The 14,919-nt window shown below is 31.5% G+C and overlaps 1 protein-coding gene across 7 annotated transcripts in view; it reads left to right on the top strand.

Annotated features, from left to right (window-relative positions):
* Positions 1–14,919, top strand: part of LOC132717728 (cGMP-dependent protein kinase 1-like) — a 91,018-nt gene that overhangs the window by 12,946 nt on the left and 63,153 nt on the right. For 6 of the 7 annotated variants that reach the window (XM_060701275.1, XM_060701276.1, XM_060701283.1 and 3 more), the window contains one exon: positions 6,654–6,744. The exons of the other annotated variant lie outside the window; for it this stretch is intronic. The gene's annotated coding sequence lies outside the window, so the exon portion shown is untranslated. The remainder of the gene's footprint in view (positions 1–6,653; positions 6,745–14,919) is intronic. 7 annotated transcript variants of the gene reach the window in all.

Raw genomic sequence — 14,919 nt, 5'->3', positions numbered from 1 at the left:
TTTCAATTAAGTTTGCCTTTTGTGCAATATTCTATGGTTCTGATCACTAGGTAATTTCACTAGAAATTCTTTTTTTCTTCATTTTGGCGGTTTTATGTGTTATGGTGTGTGATGAATTATGATAATTTAGATTTGCTGTTTCATTTGGTTATTTTGCAGGATTTCTTCAAAACTTTATCTTTGCAGCCTTATTTTTGATTGATTATCAAAATTATCATGATTTCATCTAATTTTCAATGATTTGGGTGTGTAAACAGTTTACTACGTTTAATTCATTGGGTTTACCCTAGCAATATCTTAATTTTAAGTCTTTTTATTTCGGTAACTTAGCTGTCTTTACAATCGGACACCTTAACTGTGCTTTTTTACACACAATTCATTTAAATTGGTTCCAGTTTCATTTTACGCATTGACGGTATGTAAAGAAGCAACAAATGCAATATGTGGCAAATGCCAGTAATGACACTGCAGACAGATAAATACGATTTCATTTGAATCACTTCTGTATCTGATCAAAATATCACACATTTAACGGTTACAATTATTAAGAATATGTAAAAATTTATACCAGACAAAACAATAAGAGACAATTTGTTTCATCAATAATAGTTTTTGAATGAAATGAAATGTTTACTTGAGAAGTGTTGACATTTTAGTTAACATCTATGCCTCGTTTTTGTTATTTTGTTTCGTTTTATTTCGATACTTTAAATTTGTACATGTATTTAGTTTACATATATTATAACTGCAATTGTGCTGATAATAAAGTGATAAAGATATAACAAATAGAATACTAAATGATATATAGACTGCAGTTATTATCATACATTACAGAGAATTAGGAAAGTGCCTTTGAATACCGCGGTTTTTAATATTTCCGTATCGTTGTGATAATGAAAATCACTATCTTTCACTGTCTTGTTTTAAGTTTAAAAGTTTATTTGTCTATCAAATGTAAACGATATATAATAATATTTCGGTCGATCTCCCATGTTTATAAGTTTTGCACTGCGAATGTAGATTGGCACATGAGGAATGCTAAATTAATTTCTCAGTCTTTATTTACGTTTAAATCATAGTGTATATTTCCGTTCTTTTTTCTTTTCATTTCTTTTGACAGTTATACCGTGTGTTTGGGTGGTTAATGTCGTTGACTTAAAACCACTTGTCTCTTACCGCTGTAGGTTTGAATCCTTCCAGGGTGGTTTTTGGTGTCCTTTTGGTCCCTGAATAATGCACGGAGGGATTCCTGGGGGCGGTCTTCTTTCACTAAGAAAGCTGGAAAATCGCCAAACGTTCATAATTCTAAATACAATAGTTTTGTTTGAGGACATCAAAACAATAACGCACATAATCATCACATACATCGTAATATAAGCAATTTTGTCATTATTTTTTTATTTTATGTATGTTGTCATGCATTACTTAATTATGATGTTTTTATGATGACTTATTTTTGCTGTTGAAAGATAATAGGTGCAGTCAACATCTCATTGTTTTGCACCAAGAAGAGACAATGTCCGTGAATTTGTTATGTAGATTAAAGTGTCTAGTCATAGATTATAAAGAGACACTAAAGATACATTTAACTATTTAATCTTCTAGTAACATCATTGTAGGTCTCCTGTAACGTTTTCATTTCAGTTTTTTGTGTTTTATTGATGACACTACATTAATCGTGGAAAATGATATCAAATGGGGTATAACTTTGATAATAACATTGATCTGCACCTTCCGGGAATCAAAATCGTCGTAATATGAATTGGGCGACCAAGGTTTGGTTCCCGGACGGTGCTGGTCACTGTCAATGTGATTGATCCTGAAATTCTTTCTAACGTCATACGCTCACCTCTGCTCTGGCATGTACAGAAGTAATCAGTTCCTTGCCAAAATATGGGCGACTAGTATTATTACCTAATGCCTTCTATAAATGTTGTTGTTTTTCTTTTCATATGAATGTTGTATTGTAAAGCTTACTGGTCTATCAAATGTAAATGACTATAACGTTTTTGTCCATCTAAAATATTTAGGTTTGCACTATGTATGCAGATAGGCACTAATAAAGTAGGAAAGTCGCCATACGACCTTTACAGTATTGATGCGACATAATACATAACAAGAAAAACAAAGAAGGAAAAAACAAACTGTATTGTTGTTAAGCACAGCCAATTTACTTGGATACATACAATTACATTAAGCCCTTGTTACCTTAAGACAAAATATAATTGTCAATCTATATATTAGTACATATTTTTTATCTTCTGATGAAATACTATCCTGACAATTACATATAAAGGATGTACGTACAATAATTACACGAGTAAGAATCGTCTGTAACCTTGGCTATTTACCATTATCGTTAAAATTTCACTAAATGTGCACCGTCTGATTCGAAGATGTAGAGAAATAATAAAACGTCTTAAAACTTACAATATTAAGCTGGACAAAATAGTGTTTAATGTGTAATTCATGGCATGCAAGTAAATCATGACAGGTAAGTAATTTACGAGAATGTTTGATCTGTTTAAAATCTCAATCACTTCAAATCAAAGTTGAAAGGACATAACCTAACAGATAACTTACATCAATTCATGTATCAAATAACAAAATAAGGATTTAGGTTATTGAATTATAGAATTAAGTAAGATAGAATCATTGTTTGAGTTCTACAATATGTAATGTACAGCATTAGGTTAATTAAATGCAAACTAAACACTATTTTGTTGATTTGTAATCAATTCTTTTAAAGAGCATATTTTAACAGATGGGTTTTAATATGTTTTGGAAAATTTCTTGACGGCTAATAGTATCCATTACCAATTTGATATTCAATTGAGCTTTTTCGACAAAATTTCATTCTGCTGTATATTTTATGACCAAATACACCATGTTTCAAATGCATAATTTGCTAATACGCCAATCCATTCTTTAACCATTTGAGGTGCATAATATTCCTTGAAACCATTGCTAATTTGAAGACTGTTTGAGAATGTAATGACGATATTTTAAGAAAATAATTATTCGTTATTATGTAATCAATAAACTTATTTGTGTTAGTAACGTAAAATCTGCTAAATGTGAAAATAATTGAGTTTGCTTCAAATATATCCCATTTAAAAGGTATTAGCATAATCAAATCAACGAATTGCTTTCATAAACTGTATTTTACAGAGAACGATTGCTTTTTGAGAACGTGGCTTCCGCATTTCATATGTTATGCAGTATTATCCGCTAATTTATAATATTTGCCATTTTATAATGATGATAATGGTTTTCTTATTGTTATTTTGTTATTTTTCTATTAGAACCAGAGAAAATGATTGTGATTTAACTCATATTAGTCTTTATGTCAATGTATATCAAATCTTTTCTGAGATTGACAATCAATAAATCAGAAATCAAGTAAGAATGGGTGGTTAATCATTAAATCAGTTTGTGTACGTTTTCTTTCAAATTTAGTTGGCATGATTTATAGAGGAGAGAAACCAAAGAGTGACCAGCTCCTGTCACCAGTATTTAGCATTTGTTCAATCTGACCAATTTCTAAACTGTTAATTACTCCCTATTTTTGTATTTTGACAATGATATATCGAATGGACTGATCCAAATACAAATCTGACAAGTTGACTTGGGAAATTCGGCACATTAAGGGTTGACAATTTTATTCTTGTTAATGAAAGAAATAGTGATACCATAGGAGAATATAGCAGTTAAATTTATATTAGATTTGTCAGTTTATGATGCATTCTGGGCTGTCCGTAGCCGAACGATCAATGTCTTTTACTTCGAAAACTTGCCCACCAATCATATTGCATGTTATATCGTGTTCAGTGTTTTTTACGACTGTCGTTGTTGTTTTGAATATGTGTTTCAGATAATTTTTATTTCACTCACGGAAATGGTTTCCAGGTTCTGGGAGAAAGGTTCAATCGATATACTGGAATCAACAGCAACTAGATTTCACAATTTCTAGAACATTAATTAATTGTATCAAACATGTTTTCATAGCAAGTGAGAAATTTAAAACCATTAGCATATCCAAATGGCTGATATTTTCTTTCTCATGCTTTTATTCTTTTTTTATCTGACGGAAATAAAGGCTATAAAATTCAAATGAAAACGAAATGTTTAAACGTCTTAGCTGTAAAAAAGGTATTAACGTATATTATGATTGCATTCTGTACTTCTTACTGATTTTTTTTCTGTTTCCTTTAGAATCCTCTTTTGAAATGTATGAGAAATCAAATTAATTCGGACCTAGAAATCAGCTGCAGAACACCTTTATAAATTGCATACCTGTATTGTCATTTAAAGTCAAGCCTTTTTATATGCCCGAAAGAATTTCGGACATATTATGTTATACCCCCTGGCGTCCGTCTGTCCGTCCGTCCGTCCGTTAGCAATTTGGTTTCCGGAGCATAACTTAAGTTCCATTTGGCCCACAGTATTCAAACTTCATAGGATGATTGCCCATATTGGGTAGAAGACCCCTATTGATTTTGGGGTCACAAGGTCAAAGGTCAAGGTCACTATTACCCTAAAACTGAAAATGGTTTCCGGAGCATAACTTAAGTTCCATTTGGCCCACAGTTTTCAAACTTCATAGGATGATTGCCCATATTGGGTAGAAGACCCCTATTGATTTTGGGGTCACAAGGTCAAAGGTCAAGGTCACTTTTACCGTAAAACTGAAAATGGTTTCCGGAGCATAACTTAAGTTTCATTTGGCCCACAGTTTTCAAACTTCATAGGATGATTGTCCATATTGGGTAGAAGACCTTTATTGATTTTGGGGTCACAAGGTCAAAGGTCAAGGTCATTATTAGCTTAATACTGAAAATGGTTTCTGGAGCATAACTTAAGTTCCATTTGGCCCACTGTATTCAAACTTCATAGGATGATTGTCCATATTGGGTAGAAGACCCCTATTGATTTTGGGGTCACAAGGTCAAAGGTCAAGGTCACTATTAGCTTAACACTGAAAATGGTTTCCGGAGCATAACTTAAGTTCCATTTGGCCAACAGTTTTCAAACTTTATAGGATGATTGTCCATTTTGGGTAGAAGACCCCTATTGATTTTGGGGTCACAAAGTCAAAGGTCAAGGTCACTATTACCCTAAAACTGAAAATGGTTTCTGGAGCATTACTTAAGTTTCATTTGGTCCACAGTATTCAAACTTCATAGGATGATTGTCCATATTGGGTAGAAGACCCCTATTGATTTTGGGGTCACAAAGTCAAAGGTCAAGGTCGATATTACCCTAAAACTGAAAATGGTTTCCGGAGCATAACTTAAGTTTCATTTGGTCCACAGTATTCAAACTTCATAGGATGATTGTCCATATTGGGTAGAAGACCCCTATTGATTTTGGGGTCACAAGATCAAAGATCAAGGTTACTATCACCTTTAAACTGGAAACAGTTTTCGCTCAATAATTCAAGCATTAAGCAACCTTCAGCTAAAGTACTTTCGGGCATATAATGCCCCGCCTAGCGGTGCTCTTGTTGTAATAAAGCAAACGTTCTTTTTATCTAAACGCTTGCTTAAAACAAAGCTGAAGTTGATTATGTATTTTATGCTTTTGATATAAGAATATACAAAGTGAAAAGATAATAAAGAAATCGCAATGATTTGTTCAATTCGCACAACAATAGTATTATATCGACATCAATGGGAAGACATTTGAATTTAATAAAATACCTTGATAAATTAACCCTTATAATTCTTGTTCAAAATGTAATTTCATCTGAATGTAATAGATGTAAATGCTGGTTGTGTATTCCCATGTTTTCCAGGAAATATTTAATGTAATAGCATGACCTTTATATCAAATTTTAACCTCATACAAATCATATAAGTTTTCCTCAGTGTTATCGATAAGAACAGTAATAAGTTGGGTAAATTAAAGTTTAAAATAATGAAAACAAAATTTAATATATATTTTTATGGTTCGAAGCGATCAAATAGAAACAACTGCGAACTATTATTAATAAGGTAAATATGTCGAAAAAGTGTTTCATAAGAGAACAAAAAATGTGAATTCCATTTAGTGTAATGGATCATAGGTGATTTAAATGCCATCGGCTTCTTGAATAAACAGCACCATCTTTTCTTTTTTCTTTTGCTGCAGAAGGAACGAAACAAAACATAACTAGTGCAAGATTTAATCATTTTAATGATTTAAACCTAATGGATAGTATAAATTATAAGATTACATTCTGTTTCCTATGCTTAAAGCATGATTATTCATATCTTGAATCTATTAATAAATTATGTTATTGATTTTCCTGTTAATGTCTTGAAATGATAGATTTTACTTGACAGAAATATTCGGTGTTTTACTGCTGAAACACGCATGATAGTTATACTGAAAATTTTCACGCAATCTACTTCCTTGTCCCTATCTGACTGGAATTGATGAGCTGATTTTTGTAAATGAAACATAGTGGTGCTATGTCCTTTAAAAGATACAAAGTGATGCAGTGTTCCGTAAATGATACATCGCTGTGCAATGCCCCAATTGAAGGGAGAATTGGTAGTAGTTAGCTAGACCGCGAGTGTATCTGATAAAAGTTTGTGCATACAATTATTCCTTTAGATTTTACCTAAGGAAATGCGAAATAGTTGGTGCTTTATTTTTTTTATCTGTAGATTTGATTGAATTATAAGACGCAAGAACTTGTGCGACATTCTACAATGTTGGATATGTAAAGGGTTTTCTGAATGACTAACATAAGCTGAGGTATGTAAACTAGATATTTGCTTCAACTTTAACGAATTATTTTGCCGGTGAAATAATGTTCGTTTTTAATCGTTTCTTTTTATATGTTTAACTTTTTTCATTTCACGTACCTTCTGATACAAAGAGCTTTAGAGCAACAAAGATTTAAGAATTTGTGACTGTTACACTAATTTTATCATTTTATAGTTGGAAAGTATCCGGAACAATAAATTTTCTTGTAATTTATTTTGTATTATAATATACTTTGTTTTATTTATATTGTCTAGTTTTACTCTACTGTTTGAACAAATAAAACAAATTAACGTCTTATTATCAAAATCTGGAAACAAAGTGATCCCTCGGAAGCATAAATCACAACAAAATTATATGAAAATTGCAGACTCGGTTTGATTGAGTCTGTACATGAGGGATAATGAATAAGTGAAACATCCCTCACGCCCCCTAGCATCGGTTTGAGCGGTACTCAATTCTCAACACTTAATAGTGCTGGCATCAATGATCGCGAAGGACCAGAAAAAATATAACAACACTGAAGTGAAGTACGGGGCAACTTTAAAACCATCCCTTAAATGTTCTAATGTTGGTTGAACTTCATTATGTATACTTCGTATAATTCAAATATATCAAATCAAGTAGCAACAAATAGATATTGCTTAAATTGGTTACCAAAGTCATAAAATGACAATACTACCAGCACCACCAAGAACAATAACAACAACAATAATAATAATGATAAACTTGATACAATATAATCAGTAAATGAAAAACTATTTTAAATCCATATTTACAACATCTACCATTGTCATTTAATATTTACGATTTTTATTTTCATATTTACCATTTTTATTTTGATATATCATTTGATATCATTAACTTTATCGGTTGCAATAATATTGACCAAGTATCAGTATGATTTAAAGGCCGTAGATAAACACAAGATCAAGTTTCAAGTTTCAAAGTTTATTTCGTACTAAGGCCCCTGGCCATACAACATTTGTACAGCATATTACAAAAACATACGAGTGTTGAAAAGAAGATGCAAGTAATGTCAAACATACATATGTATATAATACAGTTCTAATACATATGAAATTATTTTTTCATACTGTCGTGAATAGTTAAATGCATGACTGATTAAGACAATTGCGTCTTACAATGTCATCACAAATACTTGTTTTGCTTAAGACTTTGGTTAATATACATTAAATATATTCTTAAGTATTTACGTATTTTACGAATCCATATTTCTAGAATACTATTAAACTTGAAACTGAAGCAAGCATTTATTGTTTGATCAATGGCTCATATGTTTTGGTTTGGAACATAAAAATGCATTTATTAAGATTGATTCTTTATAACTTTGCTCTTGACTTCGTTTGGAATGTCGTGTTTTATGTTTCCACAGGAAGCAAAGACCATTTTGCGATCTTTTGGAGGGATTTTAAATTCATGCCTTTAAGAAACAAATTGTATAACCTCCATGCCTCTTCAATAAAATAGTGATAAACAACACTAGGCTTATGTGTTTTGAGTGTCTGTTGCGTGACATTTTGGTGTGGTAAATCAATTCTTTATTCTTATTTCATATTCTTGGATTCCTTGGAGACTTTTATTTCTGCAGTATTCGAGCTAATCTGCGTATGCGTCTGGGACCGTTTCTGTTAATCGGTCATAAATCATTAGAAACAGGAACAAACACATTACAAGAAAAATGCTTTGATGTGATTTTAACATGCAACACAGTGTAATAAAATTGTATAAACTATATAAGGATAGTTGTAAATGTGAATATTTTTCTATGACAAGTCATTTGAAGCTGCATATATGGTAAAACTGGGATGTGAGCAAAACATAGAGCTTAACAATTAGTTTTTGAAGTAGATTTAAAGACTTGGCAGCTTACTTTTATACATTATATCTTGTCCAAATAACGCAATCTTTCTTATTCTATCAGCGAGCAAGTTGCAACTGAAAATCAAACTTTTCTGAGCAGACTTAATATGATTGAAGTTTCTCATAATTTTACAATAAATATAATAAATGAATCAAATCATGGCCAACAAAAGTATGTGTAGTTTTAAACACTTGTTATGTCAATGTGCATTAATGTTGTAACTAGTATGAGGAGAAAGGTTTTCTTATGGTGATTATGTTTCTGTAGAGAGACGCGTATACTATCAAGAACTAAGCTAGGTGTAATATAAAAAAATCAGAGCTGAACACAAACATTTTACGACGTGCTCATCTTGAAAGACGAGATATTCCTCACTTTAACAAAACAATAATTATTGACCGGTCAGAACTATTTTAGTACTTGTAATTCCCAAGAAGACAATGTCCAGACGAAAAGCAATAATTAATAAGTGTGTCTGTGCAATTGAGAATTGCGCCACCGTGTAAAGTAATAAACATTGCTTCAACAAGTCAATTTGATTTCAATATGATGGCCTGAGAAACACCATGTTGACATAGATGAAGTTTTGACAACCAAACATTGCCGTAAAAGTGTACATTGTATTGTGCCTTAAAGCTGCATGCAGAAAGAGTTATGTAATAATTTAAAGATAATTTGATTGGAAATACACTACAACTGATAAAAAAGAAAGTTTTTTTATGAGTTGTTTTTTCTTATTTAAACACTGTTGGTATTTGATGTTAAAAAGATCTTTAAAATGCTAATGTTGCACAAATGGAATTTAGTATATTATTTGAAATGCATAGTTAGATGCATGCTTTTAAACATTTAATATTTGCATTTAAAATATCTATACTGTAATTGATTGTTTTTACGAACCAATCTTAACTATGTTGTAACTCACGATGTGTTGCAATTTTTAAATACAGAATCTATGTTTCAAATCTTACAATGCTTGACATTCATACAATACCAGTAATATTTAATTGTGACTTTACAATTAGCACTGTCAGGAAACAAGAAGACGTACGAAAATAGAAATGTCATCGAGACCTGTGACAACAATGCAGTATGTGAAAACTGTAGACTCTGTTTGCTCGAGGTGTATCACAAACTGGAATTATAAGTGCAACTCAGCCTATACCCTCTAGCACCGGCGTCAACAGTATTCCTTTCTCGGAATAAAAACAATGGAATCTATGCAATATTTCAAGACTAGTAATCTTCCCAGACGAACTGTTTGAAGTTTACACTGCATTTGTTTATTGTTTAAAACATGTGCGTTTTGTACTTCAAATGTGCACACAAATGATTAAGAAACTTTTGTCCTTGGTAAAAGTATAATGCATTGAAAGGTAAACGCTTGATAGAATGCCTGTAGTCTCGTTTGTATTCGAGCGCTTTAACGCAACAAGAATTAACAACAATAATGATAAACTTGATATAATATAATCATGAAAATATTTTAAATCCATATTTACAACTTCTTCCAGTGTTATTTGATATTTACGATTTTTATTTTCATATTTATCATTTTTATTTTTGATATTTATCATTATTTTTCATCGGTTGCAATAATATTGACCAAATGTCAGTATGATTATATAAGGGTTCCTATGTATGCCGTAGAATTGAATAAATTAAAGATCCAGTTTCAAGTTTCAAAGTTTATTTTGTACTTAGGCCTCCGGCCCCTTTACAACATTTGTACAGCATATAACAAGAATATATGAGTGTTGAAAAGAAAAAAGAATTAATGTCAATCATACATGTATATAATACAGTTCGAATACAGATGAAAGTACTTTTGCTTACAATTGTAGGAATAGTTAAATGTATGACTGATTAATAAAATTGCGTTCTACAATATAAACACATATGCTGGTATTGATTAAGACTTCTGTTAATATACATTGAATACATTCTTACGTATTTTATCCATATTTCAAGAATACTATTAAACTTGAAACTGACGCAAGCATTTATTGTTTGATCAATTGCTAACATTTTTTTGGTTTGGAACATGAAAATGCATTTACTTAGATTGAATCTTAATTACGTTGTTCGTAACTTCGTTTTGAATGCCGTGTTTTATGTTTCCACAGGAAGCAAAGACCATTTTGCGATCTTTTGGAGGGATTTTAAATTCATGCCTTTAAGAAACAAATTGTATAACCTCCATGCCTCTTCAATAAAATAGTGATAACAACACTAGGCTTATGTGTTTTGAGTGTCTGTTGCGTGACATTTTGGTGTGTTAAATCAATTCTTTATTCTTATTTCATATTCTTGGATTCCTTGGAGACTTTTATTTCTGCAGTATTCGAGCTAATCTGCGTATGCGTCTGGGACCGTTTCTGTTAATCGGTCATAAATCATTAGAAACAGGAAGAAACACATTACAATAAAAAAGCTTTGATGTGATATTTAACATGCAATACAGTTTAATAAAAGTGTTAAGGATACTTGTAAATGAGAATATTAGTCATTTGGAGCTGCATATTATGCTGAAACTGGGGTTTGAGTAAAATTTGAGCTAGACAATTAGTTTTTGGAGTGGATAACAAGACTTGGCAGCTTATTTTCATACATTATACATGTTATATCTTGACCATATAACAAATCTTTTTTATCTTAGCAGCGAGCAAGTTGCAACTGAAACTTAAACTTTTTGTAGCAAAGTTGATATGATTGAAATTTCTTATAATTTTACAAAAGATATCATTAATGAATCAAATCATGGCCAATAAAAGTACAAAAGGATGCGTATTGTTAAACATTTGTTATGTCAATGTGCAATAATAATGTAAATAGTATGGGGAGAAAGGCTTTCTTATGGTTCTTATGTTTCTATAGAGACATACTTTCAAGAACTACATGAACTAAGGTGAAATATAAAAATCATAAGAGCTGAACACAAACATTTTTATTACAAGCTCATCTTGAAAGACGAGATATTCCTCACTTTAACAAAACAATCATTATTGACGGATCAGGACTATTTATATCACTTGCAATTCCCAAGAAGAGAATGTCCAGACGAAAAGCAATAATAAATAATTGTGTTTGTGCACTTAAGAATTGCCCCGCCATGTAATGTAATAAATTTATATTCAACAAGTCAATTTGATTCTGAGAAACACAATGATGACATAGATGAAGTTTTTAAAACCAAACATTGCCGTAAAAGTGTACATTGTATTATGCTTTAAAGCTGCATACAGCAAGAGTTATATAATAATTTGAAGATACATTGATTGAAAAGACACTACAGCTAATAAAAAAAGAAAGAGTTTTTCTTATTTTAACACTCTTGTCGGTATTTGCTATTAAAAAAATTAGAATGGTATTTTTTCGCAAATAAAACTTAGAATTGTATAGTATATTTTTTGAAAAGTATAGTTACATGCGTGCTTTTAAACATTAAATATATGCATCTAAAATATCTATACTATAATTGATTGTTTTTACGAACCAATCTTAACTATATTGTAACTCACGATGTGTTGCAATTTTAAAGTGCAGAATCTATGTATCAAATCTTTTGATGCTAGACATGTGTAATATTGTATTTGTGACTTTATAATTAACACTGTCAGCTAACAAGAAGACGAACGAAAGAAGGAACTTCATCAAGACCTGTGACAACAATGCAGTATGTGAAAACTGCGAACTCAGTTTGCTCGAGGTGTTTCACGAGCTACAATTAATAAGTGCAACACAACCTATGCCCTCTAGCACCGGCGTCAATAGTATACCCTCCTCGGAATAAAAACAATGGAATAAATACAATATTTCAAGACTAGTAATCTTCACAGACGGATTGTTTGATGTTTACACTGCATTTGCTTATTGTTAAAAACATGCACGTTTTGTACTTGAAATGTGCACACAAATGATTAAGAAACTCATGTCATTGGTAAAAATATAATGCATTGTAAGGTAAATGTCTTGATAGAATGTCTGTAGTCTCGTTTGTATTCAAGCGCTCTAACGGTTTTCCTTGCTTCTCAAATTCTACTTGAACAGGGTATTCTCACAATTATAACATGGTGTATAGTCTGTTTCGATATCAGCTACTTGATAATAATGACATTTCTTCCCGATACTTAATTTCTAATGTTTCCATAAGTATCAAGTCAAGAATGATGCAAGAGCCCGCAAGATATTTCAGACATTTCAATTAAGTTTGTCTTTTGTGCTCTATTCTTTGGTTGTGATCACTAGGTTATTTCACTAGGAATTCTAATTTCTTTTTTCATTTGAGCGGTTTTATATGTTCCATTATGTGACCAATTATTTTATGATAACTTAGATTTGCTGTTTCATTTGGTTATTTCGCTGGAATTCTTCAAAACGTTATCTTAGCGACATATTTTTTATTGATTATTAAAATTATCAAATTCCTTGATAAAGATGGTTGTAACCCCTAGGAATGTTGGAGGCTGATAAATTTTGTGAAATAGATGGTTATATATCGTGATTTCGTTTCATTATTAATTTATTTGGCGCGTTAACAATCTAGTACGTTTTATTCACTGGGTTAACCCGTAGCAATAATTTAATTACTTCGTTATATTAGCTGTGTTTTACAAATGAACATCTGAACTGCGCTATTTTATACGTAATTCGTTTATATTTGTTTTATATTGTTTTATTTTACGTATTGATGTTATTTAAGGAAACAGCAAACCAGTAAACTTTTGCATTATGTAGCAAATGTCAATAATGACACTGCAGACAAATAAATACGATTTCATTTAAAATCACTTCTGTATCTGATTAAAATATCAGACATTTAACGGTTACAATTTCTTAGAATGTGTTCATCAATTATACTTTTTATATATAAAATGAAATGTTTACTTCAGAAATGTTGTCATTATTAAGTTAACATCCATGCATCGTTTTGTTTCTTATGCGTGAATTTTCGTTTCATTTCGATACTTTAAGTATTCAGTTTACATATATTATAGTTGGCAATAAAGTGATAAAGATGATACCAATACAATACTAAATGATAGATAGACAGCAATTATTTCCCATACGTTACAGAGAATTAGGACAATGCCTTTCGGTTCCACGGTACTTATAAAGGAAAGTATCCAGCTAGCTTTAGGAACGTCGGTGGTTCTGATTTTCCTATGGAAGTAAACTAACTGGACTTATTTTTTGCTGTCGAAAGATAATAGGTGCAATCGACATCTCATTGTTTTGCACCAAGAAGAGACAATGTCCGTGAATTTGTTATGTAGATTAAAGTGTCTAGTCAAAGATTATATAGAGACGATAAAGATACATTTAAGAGACTATTTAATCTTAAAGTTACATCATTAAGCTCTCCATTAACGTTTTCATTTTTCAGTTTTTGGTTTTTCATTGATGACACTACACTAATTGGGGAAAATGATATCAAAGGAGTTATAATTTTGATTATAACAATGCACCTGCACCGTCCGGGAATCGAAACCGTTGGATTATGAATTGGGCGACCCTAGTTCGATTCCCGGAAGTTGCAGGTCACTTTCGCTGTGATTGATGAAATCCTTTCTACGGTCATTCGCACGGTACGCCTGCTCTGGCATGTGCAAAAGTAATCAGTTTCTTGCGAAAGTGAAGGCAAACTAGTATTATTATCTAATTCCTTCTATAAATACTAATTCCTTATTTACACCTGTTTAATTGAACCGCTGAAACCCTGTGCATGTGCAATGGTGATATTAACTGTTGTTTCACTCACCACTGTCATCATGTATTTCCGTTTATTTATTGCATATATGAAATACATGACATATTGTACATGCATTTAGGATTGCTCACCGCAGGGGGTCACAAAATTTCGATAAGGGTTTATGCATATTCAAAAGGGAGTTGGCATTTTATCAGTTTTCTAGGGGGTCATGTGCCATTTTTACATGATTTAAAAAGACATAAAGTTAATATCGAGACCTTGATTAAAAATAATTTAATTTGAGGCCAAATTTAATAGACAAATCCCGAGGGGTCAAGATCCCCTACCCGCTCCTTCCCCCTCTGCGTCCGCGTATGATTTTTTTTTATTTTGATCCTCTCCAAGATTCTTTGTAAGGCTCTTGAACAAGGTATGTAGCATGCTGTTGAATGGAAGGTTATAGAAACATAAGGTGTTTATTTCTTTCGTTCGATGATAAAGACATCTTTTTATATTACAACTGTGACAGAAAACATACAAAAAAGAGAGGTTTTAATGACGTTTTGAGACATACCGCACAGCAATAGTC

The sequence above is a fragment of the Ruditapes philippinarum genome, unplaced genomic scaffold (assembly GCF_026571515.1).
Source record: "Ruditapes philippinarum isolate M1 unplaced genomic scaffold, ASM2657151v2 ctg793_1_1_1_1, whole genome shotgun sequence".
NCBI classification, from domain to species: domain Eukaryota; kingdom Metazoa; phylum Mollusca; class Bivalvia; order Venerida; family Veneridae; genus Ruditapes; species Ruditapes philippinarum.
The sequence above is the reverse complement of the archived record's forward strand: the minus strand, read 5'-3'. Positions and strand labels throughout refer to the sequence as shown.